Below are 14,465 nucleotides of genomic sequence, written 5' to 3'. Positions count from 1 at the left end.
GAAGTGATTCAATTCTGGAGTAGTTTGATCAAAGGTCAAGCTCAAAGGAATCATGGTCTGACAACACCTTTCTGGATATCTCAACAACCAAGAAGCCAAGATGGATGATCTAAAGCTCATATTGATGAGCAACATATTTGTGATTGGTCCCAATCAATAACACTGACAGACACGTGTGTATTTACATGCATATTTATGTTGTGGTGTGGACAGCATTCAGGATGTCCAGCAGCCTCTGATGACTTGTCATGGTCTGTCTTTGTCCTTGCCCTTTTTAACCTCTTGTGTGTAATTTGTAGTGGCGTTTTTGCATTAGGGGCCTGTGGGTCATGGCCCCACCAGATGTCGCTGTTGTGCAAAGGAGAATTATACTGATCACAATTATGTTGTTAACTTGAAAATGTTGAAGATTTCATTTGCAGAGTGTATTTCTTCTCTCGACTTGTTTGTAATGTTGTTCCGTGTGGATTTGTCTCTGCTGCTCACCTGTTTCCGCTCGGTGGGGCACGGCCAGAGAAGGCCACGCCTGCAGCGCTCTGAATTCATCATCATCATCATCATCAATTTTATTTATATAGCGCCAAATCACAACAAACAGTTGCCCCAAGGCGCTTTATATTGTAAGGCAAGGCCATACAATAATTACGTAAAAACCCCAACGGTCAAAACGACCCCCTGTGAGCAAGCACTTGGCGACAGTGGGAAGGAAAAACTCCCTTTTAACAGGAAGAAACCTCCAGCAGAACCAGGCTCAGGGAGGGGCAGTCTTCTGCTGGGACTGGTTGGGGCTGAGGGAGAGAACCAGGAAAAAGACATGCTGTGGAGGGGAGCAGAGATCAATCACTAATGATTAAATGCAGAGTGGTGCATACAGAGCAAAAAGAGAAAGAAACACTCAGTGCATCATGGGAACCCCCCAGCAGTCTAAGTCTATAGCAGCATAACTAAGGGATGGTTCAAGGTCACCTGATCCAGCCCTAACTATAAGCTTTAGCAAAAAGGAAAGTTTTAAGCCTAATCTTAAAAGTAGAGAGGGTGTCTGTCTCCCTGATCTGAATTGGGAGCTGGTTCCACAGGAGAGGAGCCTGAAAGCTGAAGGCTCTGCCTCCCATTCTACTCTTACAAACCCTAGGAACTACAAGTAAGCCTGCAGTCTGAGAGCGAAGCGCTCTATTGGGGTGATATGGTACTACGAGGTCCCTAAGATAAGATGGGACCTGATTATTCAAAACCTTATAAGTAAGAAGAAGAATTTTAAATTCTATTCTAGAATTAACAGGAAGCCAATGAAGAGAGGCCAATATGGGTGAGATATGCTCTCTCCTTCTAGTCCCCGTTAGTACTCTAGCTGCAGCATTTTGAATTAACTGAAGGCTTTTCAGGGAACTTTTAGGACAACCTGATAATAATGAATTACAATAGTCCAGCCTAGAGGAAATAAATGCATGAATTAGTTTTTCAGCATCACTCTGAGACAAGACCTTTCTAATTTTAGAGATATTGCGTAAATGCAAAAAAGCAGTCCTACATATTTGTTTAATATGCGCATTGAATGACATATCCTGATCAAAAATGACTCCAAGATTTCTCACAGTATTACTAGAGGTCAGGGCAATGCCATCCAGACTAAGGATCTGGTTAGACACCATGTTTCTAAGATTTGTGGGGCCAAGTACAATAACTGGTAGGAATGGGGTCTAATAGACATGTTGATGGTTTGGAGGAAGTAACTAATGAAAATAACTCAGACAGAACAATCTGAGAGAAAGAGTCTAACCAAATACCGGCATCACTGAAAGCAGCCAAAGATAACGATACATCTTTGGGATGGTTATGAGTAATTTTTTCTCTAATAGTTAAAATTTTATTAGCAAAGAAAGTCATGAAGTCATTACTAGTTAAACTTAAAGGAATACTCGGATCAATAGAGCTCTGACTCTTTGTCAGCCTGGCTACAGTGCTGAAAAGAAACCTGGGGTTGTTCTTATTTTCTTCAATTAGTGATGAGTAGTAAGATGTCCTAGCTTTATGGAGGGCTTTTTTATAGAGCAACAGACTCTTTTTCCAGGCTAAGTGAAGAGCTTCTAAATTAGTGAGACGCCATTTCCTCTCCAACTTGGTTTTCTGCTTTAAGCTGCGAGTTTGTGAGTTATACCACGGAGTCAGGCACTTCTGATTTAAAGCTCTCTTTTTCAGAGGAGCTACAGCATCCAAAGTTGTCTTCAATGAGGATGTAAAACTATTGACGAGATGCTAAACCGGCTAAGAGCTAGCAGCTGCGCTAAGCTAGCGGATTCCTAAAAACACGCAAAGTGAATAACGTGTAAATAATTTAGAGGTGATTCAGCAGAGGGAGTGCTTTAGTTAAGGCACGTAAAGATTACACTGGGAAACAAATCGTAATCTAGATAACTAGATCAATCTAACTGCGCAGATTAAACAGCTAACAGATACAGCAAAACACAGCAGTGCTCCGGAACAGGAAGTGATACAATACCGCAGTGAGACCTAACCACCAGTAGAGGCAAGCAAAAAATATGAAAGTGATGCTTGATTGATCAACATATTGATTTATTCTGCCTTACAGAAACCTGGTTACAGCAGGATGATTATGTTAGTTTAAATGAGTCAACACCCCCGAGTCACACTAACTGCCAGAACGCTCGTAGCACGGGCCGAGGCGGAGGATTAGCAGCAATCTTCCATTCCAGCTTATTAATTAATCAAAAACCCAGACAGAGCTTTAATTCATTTGAAAGCTTGACTCTTAGTCTTGTCCATCCAAATTGGAAGTCCCAAAAAACAGTTTTATTTGTTATTATCTATCGTCCTCCTGGTCGTTACTGTGAGTTTCTCTGTGAATTTTCAGACCTTTTGTCTGACTTAGTGCTTAGCTCAGATAAGATAATTATAGTGGGCGATTTTAACATCCACACAGATGCTGAGAAAGACAGCCTCAACACTGCATTTAATCTATTATTAGACTCAATTGGCTTTGCTCAAAATGTAAATGAGTCCACCCACCACTTTAATCATATCTTAGATCTTGTTCTGACTTATGGTATGGAAATTGAAGACTTAACAGTATTCCCTGAAAACTCCCTTCTGTCTGATCATTTCTTAATAACATTTACATTTACTCTGATGGACTACCCAGCAGTGGGGAATAAGTTTCAGTACACTAGAAGTCTTTCAGAAAGCGCTGTAACTAGGTTTAAGGATATGTTTCCTTCTTTATGTTCCCTAATGCCATATACCAACACAGTGCAGAGTAGCTACCTAAACTCTGTAAGTGAGATAGAGTATCTCGTCAATAGTTTTACATCCTCATTGAAGACAACTTTGGATGCTGTAGCTCCTCTGAAAAAGAGAGCTTTAAATCAGAAGTGCCTGACTCCGTGGTATAACTCACAAACTCGCAGCTTAAAGCAGATAACCCGTAAGTTGGAGAGGAAATGGCGTCTCACTAATTTAGAAGATCTTCACTTAGCCTGGAAAAAGAGTCTGTTGCTCTATAAAAAAAGCCCTCCGTAAAGCTAGGACATCTTACTACTCATCACTAATTGAAGAAAATAAGAACAACCCCAGGTTTCTTTTCAGCACTGTAGCCAGGCTGACAAAGAGTCAGAGCTCTATTGAGCTGAGTATTCCTTTAACTTTAACTAGTAATGACTTCATGACTTTCTTTGCTAATAAAATTTTAACTATTAGAGAAAAAATTACTCATAACCATCCCAAAGACGTATCGTTATCTTTGGCTGCTTTCAGTGATGCCGGTATTTGGTTAGACTCTTTCTCTCAGATTGTTCTGTCTGAGTTATTTTCATTAGTTACTTCATCCAAACCATCAACATGTCTATTAGACCCCATTCCTACCAGGCTGCTCAAGGAAGCCCTACCATTATTTAATGCTTCGATCTTAAATATGATCAATCTATCTTTATTAGTTGGCTATGTACCACAGGCTTTTAAGGTGGCAGTAATTAAACCATTACTTAAAAAGCCATCACTTGACCCAGCTATCTTAGCTTATTATAGGCCAATCTCCAACCTTCCTTTTCTCTCAAAAATTCTTGAAAGGGTAGTTGTTAAACAGCTAACTGATCATCTGCAGAGGAATGGTCTATTCGAAGAGTTTCAGTCAGGTTTTAGAATTCATCATAGTACAGAAACAGCATTAGTGAAGGTTACAAATGATCTTCTTATGGCCTCAGACAGTGGACTCATCTCTGTGCTTGTTCTGTTAGACCTCAGTGCTGCTTTTGATACTGTTGACCATAAAATTTTATTACAGAGATTAGAGCATGCCATAGGTATTAAAGGCACTGCGCTGCGGTGGTTTGAATCATATTTATCTAATAGATTACAATTTGTTCATGTAAATGGGGAATCTTCTTCACAGACTAAAGTTAATTATGGAGTTCCACAAGGTTCTGTGCTAGGACCAATTTTATTCACTTTATACATGCTTCCCTTAGGCAGTATTATTAGACGGCATTGCTTAAATTTTCATTGTTACGCAGATGATACCCAGCTTTATCTATCCATGAAGCCAGAGGACACACACCAATTAGCTAAACTGCAGGATTGTCTTACAGACATAAGGACATGGATGACCTCTAATTTCCTGCTTTTAAACTCAGATAAAACTGAAGTTATTGTACTTGGCCCCACAAATCTTAGAAACATGGTGTCTAACCAGATCCTTACTCTGGATGGCATTACCCTGACCTCTAGTAATACTGTGAGAAATCTTGGAGTCATTTTTGATCAGAATATGTCCTTCAATGCGCATATTAAACAAATTTGTAGGACTGCTTTTTTTGCATTTGCACAATATCTCTAAAATTAGAAAGGTCTTGTCTCAGAGTGATGCTGAACAACTAGAAGGAGAGAGCATATCTCACCCATATTGGCCTCTCTTTATTGGCTTCCTGTTAATTTTAGAATAGAATTTAAAATTCTTCTTCTTACTTATAAGGTTTTGAATAGTCAGGCTCATCTTATCTTAGGGACCTCATAGTACCATATCACCCCAATAGAGCGCTTCGCTCTCAGACTGCAGGCTTACTTGTAGTTCCTAGGGTTTGTAAGAGTAGAATGGGAGGCAGAGCCTTCAGCTTTCAGGCTCCTCTCCTGTGGAACCAGCTCCCAATTCAGATCAGGGAGACAGACACCCTCTGTACTTTTAAGATTAGGCTTAAAACTTTCCTTTTTGCTAAAGCTTATAGTTAGGGCTGGATCAGGTGACCCTGAACCATCCCTTAGTTATGCTGCTATAGACTTAGACTGCTGGGGGGTTCCCATAATGCATTGAGTGTTTCTTTCTCTTTTTGCTCTGTATGCACCACTCTGCATTTAATCATTAGTGATTGATCTCTGCTCCCCTCCACAGCATGTCTTTTTCCCGGTTCTCTCCCTCAGCCCCAACCAGTCCCAGCAGAAGACTGCCCCTCCCTGAGCCTGGTTCTGCTGGAAGTTTCTTCCTGTTAAAATGGAGTTTTTCCTTCCCACTGTTGCCAAGTGCTTGCTCACAGGGGGTCGTTTTGACCGTTGGGATTTTTCCGTAATTATTGTATGGCTTTGCCTTACAATATAAAGCACCTTGGGGAAACTGTTTGTTGTGATTTGGCGCTATATAAATAAAATTGATTTGATTTGATTTGATCAATTAATATATCATTTACTAACAGGGACTTAGAAGAGAGAGACCTAATGTTTAATAGACCACATTTAACTGTTTTAGTCTGTGGTGCAGTTGAAGGTGCTATATTATTTTTTCTTTTTGAGTTTTTATGCTTAAATAGATTTTTGCTGGTTATTGTTGGTCTGGGAGCAGGCACCGTCTCTACGGGGATGGGGTAATGAGGGGATGGCAGGGGGAGAGAAGCTGCAGAGAGGTGTGTAAGACTACAACTCTGCTTCCTGGTCCCAACCCTGGATAGTCACGGTTTGGAGGATTTCAGAAAATTGGCCAGATTTCTAGAAATGAGAGCTGCTCCATCCAAAGTGGGATGGATGCCGTCTCTCCTAACAAGACCAGGTTTTCCCCAGAAGCTTTGCCAATTATCTATGAAGCCCACCTCATTTTGAACACACTGCTGTGTGTGCATGCGCATGCTCAACGCACATGTCAGTTTGGCCAGTGGGGCCGGACAGCCAGGGCCCCAGACGCTTTCCTATTGGTTTATTTGGTGTGAGGGCAGGTACTGGGCATCACTACCTTGTCAATTAACTTGTTTGCTGAACCGAGTAGATTATTTAGCGACTGTGCGATTTGGTACTCTACCGATCGAACATAAATTAGAGATTAAACGTCTGGGACCTCATAGACCAGAGGATTTCACCCTTTGTCAAGAAGGAAAGGATAAAAATAGATCATTCAATCATGAATGGTTCAAACGTAAAAAAAAATGGCTAATGGCTAGCCAGTCGAAAAAAAGCGCTATTCTGTTTTCCATGTCTTCTTTTTGGAGGGGAAACTGTCTGGACAACAACTGGATTTAAGGACTTGAAACATCTACCAGAAAGGCTGGTAAAACACGAGAGCTGCGCATCACATGTGGATAATGCCATCAAGCTCGGCTTATTAGGGACCACAAATATTACACCTCAGCTTGACAGTGCACACAGACGAGGCATCGAAGAGCACAATCTCCAGACTGAAGAAAACCGGTATGTTCTTGGCAGAATTATCACCTGTTTAAAACTGTGCGGGAAGTGTTAACTTGCCCTGCGTGGACATGACGAGTCTGCCAGTTCCTTAAACCCTGGCATTTTCAGGTGTATTTTTGAGACGATGTGTGAGGGAGACTCCAGGCTCAGAGGACACTACGATTTTCAACCTGATTTTAAGGGCACTTCAGCAATAATCCAGAATGAACTTTTGGATTGCATGTACAGTGTTTACAAGGATGAGGTTACCCAGCAGTTGGTAGATGCACCTTTCGTTGTTGTGCAGGCAGATGAGACCACTGACATCTCCTGCAAATCACACAGGGTCATAGTGCTGCGCGACATGGTCAACAACACAGTGACAGAGAGGTTTATTGAGATGAAGGACAAAATGGCTGCTGGTCTATCAGCTGCTATAACAGCATCTCCTGAGCCCCTGAACCTGGGAAACAAGCTCATAGTGCAAACATATGACGGTGCAGCAGTAATGAGTGGAGGTGTGTGCGGAGTTCAGACTCTTGTCAAGGAGCGCTATCCAAATGCGCATTTTGTGCACTGTTACGTGCACCAATTAAACCTGACACTCCAACAAACCTGCTCAGCAAGAATTTCCAAGCTGAAAGTGTTTTTTGCTGATCTGTCAGCATTCGCAGTGTTTTTCTCCAATTCACCAAACAGAACAGCTGGTCTTGACGCAACATCGGAGAGGTGCATCCCAAGACCTCCAGCCACGTGGTGGAATTTCAAAAGCAGAACAGTCAATGCTGTGTGGGAATGCTGCCAGGAGATAAAGGAGTGTTTGGACAACATGCGCACAAAAGAGGGATGGGACAGGGTGACCATCAGCAAGGCCTATTGCCTGTCCATGCACCTGCAGGACCCAAAGTTCCTACACTTCTTGCAGTTTTTTCTGAGCTGATGCCATAAGTGGACATTTTGTACAGTGTGCTGCAAAAGAGGGACATCGATGCAGCCGGCATCAATCAGGTGATGGGCACCTTTAAGAAGAACGTGGGACGTCTCAGGGAACGAGCTGATGTGATTGTGCAAGAAAGTGGAGCAGAAGGAAATAAAAGGAGGAAAACTGACAGCTACAGTTATGAAAGAGGCCTGCGACACTGTGTTAAGTCAAGTGGAGGAGAGGTTCACTAAGAGTGACCATCTGATTGCAGCAAAACTCATTGACTGCACACTTTTCCACAAGTTTGTGCAGTCCTTTCCAGAGGCTGAACTGGAATGTGCTGTTAAACTATGGCCAATAACAAATAAGGTGAAGCTGAAAACAGAGTTGATGTTCCTCTACCATCACAGTGAACTCAGCACAGGCAGCACCGCACTTTCTTTACTGTAGTCCATTCATGAAAACAACATCCAGGAGGCCTTCTCTGAAACAGTGACACTTCTACAAATCATAATCACAACACCAATGACAAGCACTGTATCTGAGAGAAACTTCTCCACTCTAAAAAGGATTAAAACTTTTACATGGAATACAATGGGACAGCAGAGATTGAACACCCTGGCGATGCTTTCTATTGAAAACGGATTCATCCATGGACTGTCGGATTTTAACAGCAAGGTCATTGAGAAGTTTGCCACCATGAAGGACCGCCGAGCTTCATTCCTCTTCAAAAACTGAACCATGGTGAGCCTTATTTATTTTTATTCTTAACTATGACATACTGACTGCTGTGTTTAGGTGTTGGTTTGAGCATGAGAAGTTTGACGCACAAGTGTCAGAGGGCGACTTAATTGACTTATTTTTTTGTGGAACTGATTATATATAACATGTATACGGTATAACTGTAGCAGAGTTGGAGTAATGGGTTGCTGGCGTGTGTGGGTGTGTTGGAGGACACATAACGTCAAACAGGCTCCCCAAAGGAGCTGATCACCTGTCTGTGGTGCTGAAATGGCTTTCTGACTGGTTTATTGATTATGTATTGGCTGTGGGCCGTTTACGCAGTGGGTTCGTCATTGTTTTGTTATCATCACATTGTTGTTTCAATATTAAGTATTTAATCTTGGGAGAGCTTTAACACCGTTTTTTGGTGGTGGTGTTGATATGGTAATAGGCTATCTGGTCGGATTGTTAAGTGATTCAAGACGGTATTATTGAGCTGGAATTTTCTCATCAAATGTGCTGTGATCTTCTCTCTTCTGCACTTTATATGTTGTCACAATATGAGAGTGGTAATATGTTTGGATTGCATCTGATTTTCTTGCGTGAATATTGTGTGGCGCCACCAGAATTTCCATACCAAAATTGCCACTGGTAATTTGTCTGTTTTCCCTCCAGGTGGCGCGCTGCAGAGCCGAGGAACACCTGAAGCTCATCTTCTCGCAGCTGACACTCATGAGCTCTTGTTCATGAGCAGGCTACTTAAACCCCAGCTCTGCGCTCAGTCTTTGCCAGAGGTTCTGTGACCCTGACCTGCGAGAGTCTTCCGTGACTCTCCATGACTTTCCATGATACTCCATGAGCCTTCCATGATAAATCCATGACCTTGTCTACACTGACGCTTCCATGCACTGTGACATCTGAGCTTCCCGCAGCTCATTTCAAGGTAACCTGGCCGCCCCTAATTCCTGTATTAGAGCTTGTTGATCTTTTGGTGTTTCCAGATGCTTGCCTGCACAGCTCCCACGCCGCTCTGTGCACAACGTCACTTTGGAACTCATCTGCTCTCAGCCTCAGAGCACATAGCTCTGCCCATGGTCAGCTAAGTTCCTGCATGTGTGTGAGAGCCCATTCTCACGCTGCTCCTGTTTGTGACTGTGCATGACTAAGAATTGTTTCCAAGAACTCGCACCAAGAACTGTATGAGTTCTAATGCAGAACAACTAAGAACTTTCTGAGTCATTTCTAAAGCCAGATCCTGCTTAATTGGAACTGCTTCACAAGATGCTAATTAGCTGACCTCTGCCCTCTGAGGACAATTCATGAACTGTGAACATTCCTGCCTTAAGCCCACAGTGAACTGTTGTGTTGAGGGCTTCCGATGTTACGAGTGCAATCACTCACCTCTGTTCTCCTCCATCCTCCTAGTTCCTTGTCCTTGGCTCTCTGCGTCCAACCTGGCCCCGGTTCCAGCTCCATATACTCCAGGACTCCAGCTCATTCTCAGACTCCCAAGTCTGTCCCTGTGTGCACTGCGGCTCCCAAACTTCCACCACTATATGTGGGTCCGGTCTTGGCTCAGCAGGCTTCCTCCAGCTCAGCACCTCAGTTACTTATTATTGTAAATAAAGCTCTTTTCGTTCACAGCCTGTTCTGGTTCTTGCTCCCTAGCGTTTGAGTCCATCACCTGTAACGGTCCGGTCCTGTCCGGACCTCTAACCACATGACTTTTATTTTAAAACATTGTTATCAATTAAATCTCTTAATGCTCAGCTCTGCTTTGAAAATTGTGCCATAACACTTGGTGTGTGCAGCAGTACATTTTGAGTGCTGGTCCCAAGCCTGGAAAAATGAGGAGGGTTGCACCAGGAAGGGCATCTGGTGTAAAACATGCCAAAATTAAAGAGGCAGATTACAAATAAAATTCCCATACTGGATCAGTTGCGGCCCAGATTAACAACAACCACCATGGGTGCTGTTGTCAAACAGGATGCTGGTGGAAATTGGGCTACTGCTGGGCGAAGAAGAAGAGGAGGAAAATGTCCAGAGATAGCGGGAGAAGAGGAAAACTAGAAGGGTGGAAGTGAGAGTTGGGACTTTGAATGTTGGTCGTATGACTGGTAAAGGGAGAAAGCTGGCTGATATAAGGAGAGGAGAAAAGTAGACTTATTGTGTGTGCAAGAGACCAAGTGAAAGGGAAGTAAGAGCACAGGCGGTGGGTTCAAGCTGTTGTATTCTGGTGAGGATAGGAAGAGAATTGGTGTTGGGGTCATTTTAAAGGAAGAGTATGTTAAAAGTGTGTTGGAGGTTAAGTGAATGTCTGACAGGGTGATGAGTGTGAAGATGGAAATTGATGATGAATATCATCAGTGCATATGCCCCACAGGTAGGTTGTGAGATGAAGGAGAAAGAAGATTTCTGGAGTGTGTTAGATGAGGTGGTGGAGCGTGAACCCAACCATGAAAGAGTGGTGATAGGAGTGGACTTCAATGGGCATGTTGGTGAAGTGAACAGAGGTGATGAGGAAGTAATGGGTAGATATGGTATCAAGGACAAAAATGTGGAAGGACAGATGGTAGTTGATTTTGTAAAAAGGATGGAAATGGCTGTGGTGAATACCTACTTTAAGAAAAGGGAGGGGCACAGGGTAACATATAAGAGTATAGGAAGGTGCACACAGGTGGACTACATTCTTTATAGGAGATGCAAACTGAAAGAAACTGGAGACTGTAAGGTGGTGGCAGGAGAGAGTGTAGCTAGACAGCATAGGATGGTGGTTTGTAGGTTGACTTTAGAGGTAAAGAAGAAGAAGAGTGTGAGAGCTCAACAAAGGATCAGATGGTGGAAGCTGAAGGAGGAAGACTGTTGTGTGGAATTCAGTGAGCAGGTAAGAGAGACACTGGATGGAGGGAAAGCAATTTTGTACAACTGGAAAAGTAAAGCAGATGTGGTGAGGGAGACAGACAGGATGGTACTGGGTTTGACATCATGAAAGTGGAAGGAAGACAAAGAGACTTGGTGGTGGAACAAAGATGTCCAGGAAATCACAAGGAAAAAGAGGTTGACAAAGAAAGAATTGGGGTAGTCTGAAAGATGAAGAAAGTAGACAGGAGTAGAAGGAAATGCAGTGGAAACTAAGCAAAAGGCATATTGCGAGCTGTACAAGAAGTTGAATAGTAAGGAAGGAGAAAAGGACTTCTACCAATTGGCCAGACAAAGGGACAGAGCTGGAAAGGATGTGCAACAGGTTAGGGTGGTAAAAGATGCACATGGCAATATGTTGACAAGCAAGAAGAGTGTGTTGAGAAGGTGGAGGGAATATTTTGGGGAGCTGATGAATGAAGAAAATGAGAGAGAGAAAAGGCTGGAAGATGTGGAGAGAGTAAATCAGGAAGTCCAAGAGATTAGTAAGGATGTAGTGAGGGCAGCTATGAAGTGGGCAAAGAGTGGAAAGACAGTTGGTGCAGATGACATTCCATTGAAATGACTAGGAGAGATGGCAGTGGAGTTTCTAACCCATATGTGTCAACTTCACTCCAGAAAGGGCAAAGAGGGTTTGGGTTTCTTTGTAACCACCAACTCCACCAGATAATTTCACTGATTAACAGCAGACTAGATGAGCAGACAGTATGAGTTCATCATTGAAATCACCTGGTGGAGTTGGTGGTTACAAAGAACCCTGCTCCCTTAATAAAATCTTGGAAAGTGAGAGGATGCCTGAGGTGTGGAGATGAAGTGTACAGGTTCCTATTTTTAAGAACAAGGGTGATGTGCAGAGCTGCAGTAACTACAGAGGCATAAAGCTGATCAGCAACTGCATGAAGTTATGGGAAAGAGTAGTAGAAGCTAGGCTTAGAAAACAGGTGAAGATCTGTGAGCAGCAATATGGTTTCATGCCGAGAAAGAGCACTACAGATGCAATGTTTGCTCTGAGAATACTGATGGAGAACTATAGAAAAGGCCAGAAGGAGTTACACTTTAAGATTTAGAGAAAGGGTTAGGGACATTTATGGGGCCATAATTGTAGGAAAAGTATTTGCAAATGTGTATTTTGATCTCTTCGAGGGACCAGCCAGGCTTAAAATGACAGTGATGTGAGATGTCATTGGTGCTTGCGCCCTCTGGTGGAGGCACACAGACAAGTCTCCACACACACACACACACACACACACACACACACACACACACACACACACACACACACACACACACACACACACACACACACACACACACACTGCATGCATTTACAGATCTAACGCGGCAGAACTGCAGCAAAAGTCACGTGTAAGAACAAATCCAATCGAGTCGTCCAGTTTTCACAGACACACGGATACACACACACACACACAGATTTTTTTTACGCATTTGTGGATCTGTTTACACATACACAGATCAAAATACGCATTTGCAAATACTTTTGCTACAATAATGACCCCATACCCTGTGACACCATTGCAATTTAGCCAGCGTACACCATGTATTTAAATTTCTGTTTGTTTCTTTACATGAGGACTACAGCTTTCAGCCAATCAATGGACAGCATCAATGAACGGATTTCGACTTATGAGTAAATTACAAGAAACGTGTGACAACAATCTCATAACTTACCTGCAACTTATGTCTTGTGAGTGCGGGACGTATGAGTCATATGCTGGTAAACGTCGAAAATATTGTGCATGCCCAAAGTTTTTAATGCACTCACCTTATTACGACGTATATCAGCATGTTTCAATGTTTTTTAACTTATACAAAACTTACCCATAACTTATTAGAGGTATGCCAGCATTTTTCATATGCTCTGCGTACGCTGGCTAAATGGTCAAGGTGTGACGGGGTGTTAGAGTGTGTTGTTGTCTTGATGAGTTCAAGAACAGGCAGGACACTGATGTCGAGTGCTCGCTAGAAGCAAGAACAACACACGGACTCATTTGACCTTTTGCAGCCTACCTGCATCCTCACAGCTCAGCTCTGCATCTGAAAAGTCCTCCAGCTCCTCTTCATAATATCCCAAAACTTTGTCCTCTTCTTCCTCAGCACTCTGCTTTGGAAAGCTCTCGCTGCTCGCACCGTCTTCCATGTTCTCTCCGTCTCTGGTGTGTGGCGTCTATCTTTGCCACATTGTCACCTGATATGTTAGAGCCAAGCTGCTCAACTCTCACCCACTCTGCAACTGTTCACACACACACACACACACACACACACTGAAGAACACAACAACAGAGCAGGGCCACATTTCACAACCAGAACTGAAATCAGAGACCTGGGGCCTGGGCCATATTTAACTACTAGAACTTAAGTCAGAGTACCAGGGCCCTGGGCCACATTCAAGTACCAGAACTAAAGTCAGAGTACCGGGGCCCTGGGCCACATTCAAGTACCAGAACTAAAGTCAGAGTACCGGGGCCCTGGGCCACATTCAAATACCAGAACTAAAGTTAGAGTACCGGGCCCTGGGCCACAGTCAAGTACCAGAACTAAAGTCAGAGTACCGGGGCCCTGGGCCACATTCAAATACCAGAACTAAAGTTAGAGTACCGGGCCCTGGGCCACAGTCAAGTACCAGAACTAAAGTCAGAGTACTGGGGCCCTGGGCCATATTTAACTACTAGAACTAAAGTCAGAGACCTGGGGCCCTGGGCCACATTCAAGTACCAGAACTAAAGTCAGAGTACTGGGCCCTGGGCCACAGTACACCATCAGAACTGAAGTCGGAGTACTGGGGCCATGGGCTACATTCCATCATCAGAACTGTAGTCATAGTACCTAGGCCCAGGGCCATATTCCCCTATCAGGACTGTGGTCAGTGTACTGGGGCCCTGAGCCACATTACACTAACAGAACTGTAGTGAAAGTACTGAGGCCCTGGACCAGAGTCTAGTGCCAGAGCTGTAGTCAGGGTACTGTGGCCTTTAGACAGTGGGCCATATTCCACTATCAGAACTGTAGTCAGACTACTGGGACCCTGAGCCACATTCCAATAAATCCTCATACCACGCTGAACCAGAACTAAACATTAAACAACACATTATTTACAGTGACAACAAATAAAGTAAATTAAAAAAATACAGTCTAAAATCCAGTTGTTGTAGAAGGATACATGTAAAAGAGTAAAAATTTAACCTGATAAATTAAGCATCTTAATGGCCACAGGAATAAAGAAGCACAC

At 43.2% G+C, this 14,465-nt stretch overlaps 1 pseudogene; it reads right to left on the bottom strand.

The window, feature by feature from the left end:
- Window positions 1-13,457, bottom strand: part of LOC117500800 — a 203,646-nt pseudogene extending 190,189 nt beyond the window's left edge.
- Between the last annotated feature and the right edge of the window lie 1,008 nt (window positions 13,458-14,465).

The sequence above is a fragment of the Thalassophryne amazonica genome, chromosome 19 (genome assembly GCF_902500255.1).
Source record: "Thalassophryne amazonica chromosome 19, fThaAma1.1, whole genome shotgun sequence".
Classification (NCBI taxonomy): domain Eukaryota; kingdom Metazoa; phylum Chordata; class Actinopteri; order Batrachoidiformes; family Batrachoididae; genus Thalassophryne; species Thalassophryne amazonica.
This window is presented reverse-complemented; position numbering and strand designations above follow the sequence as displayed.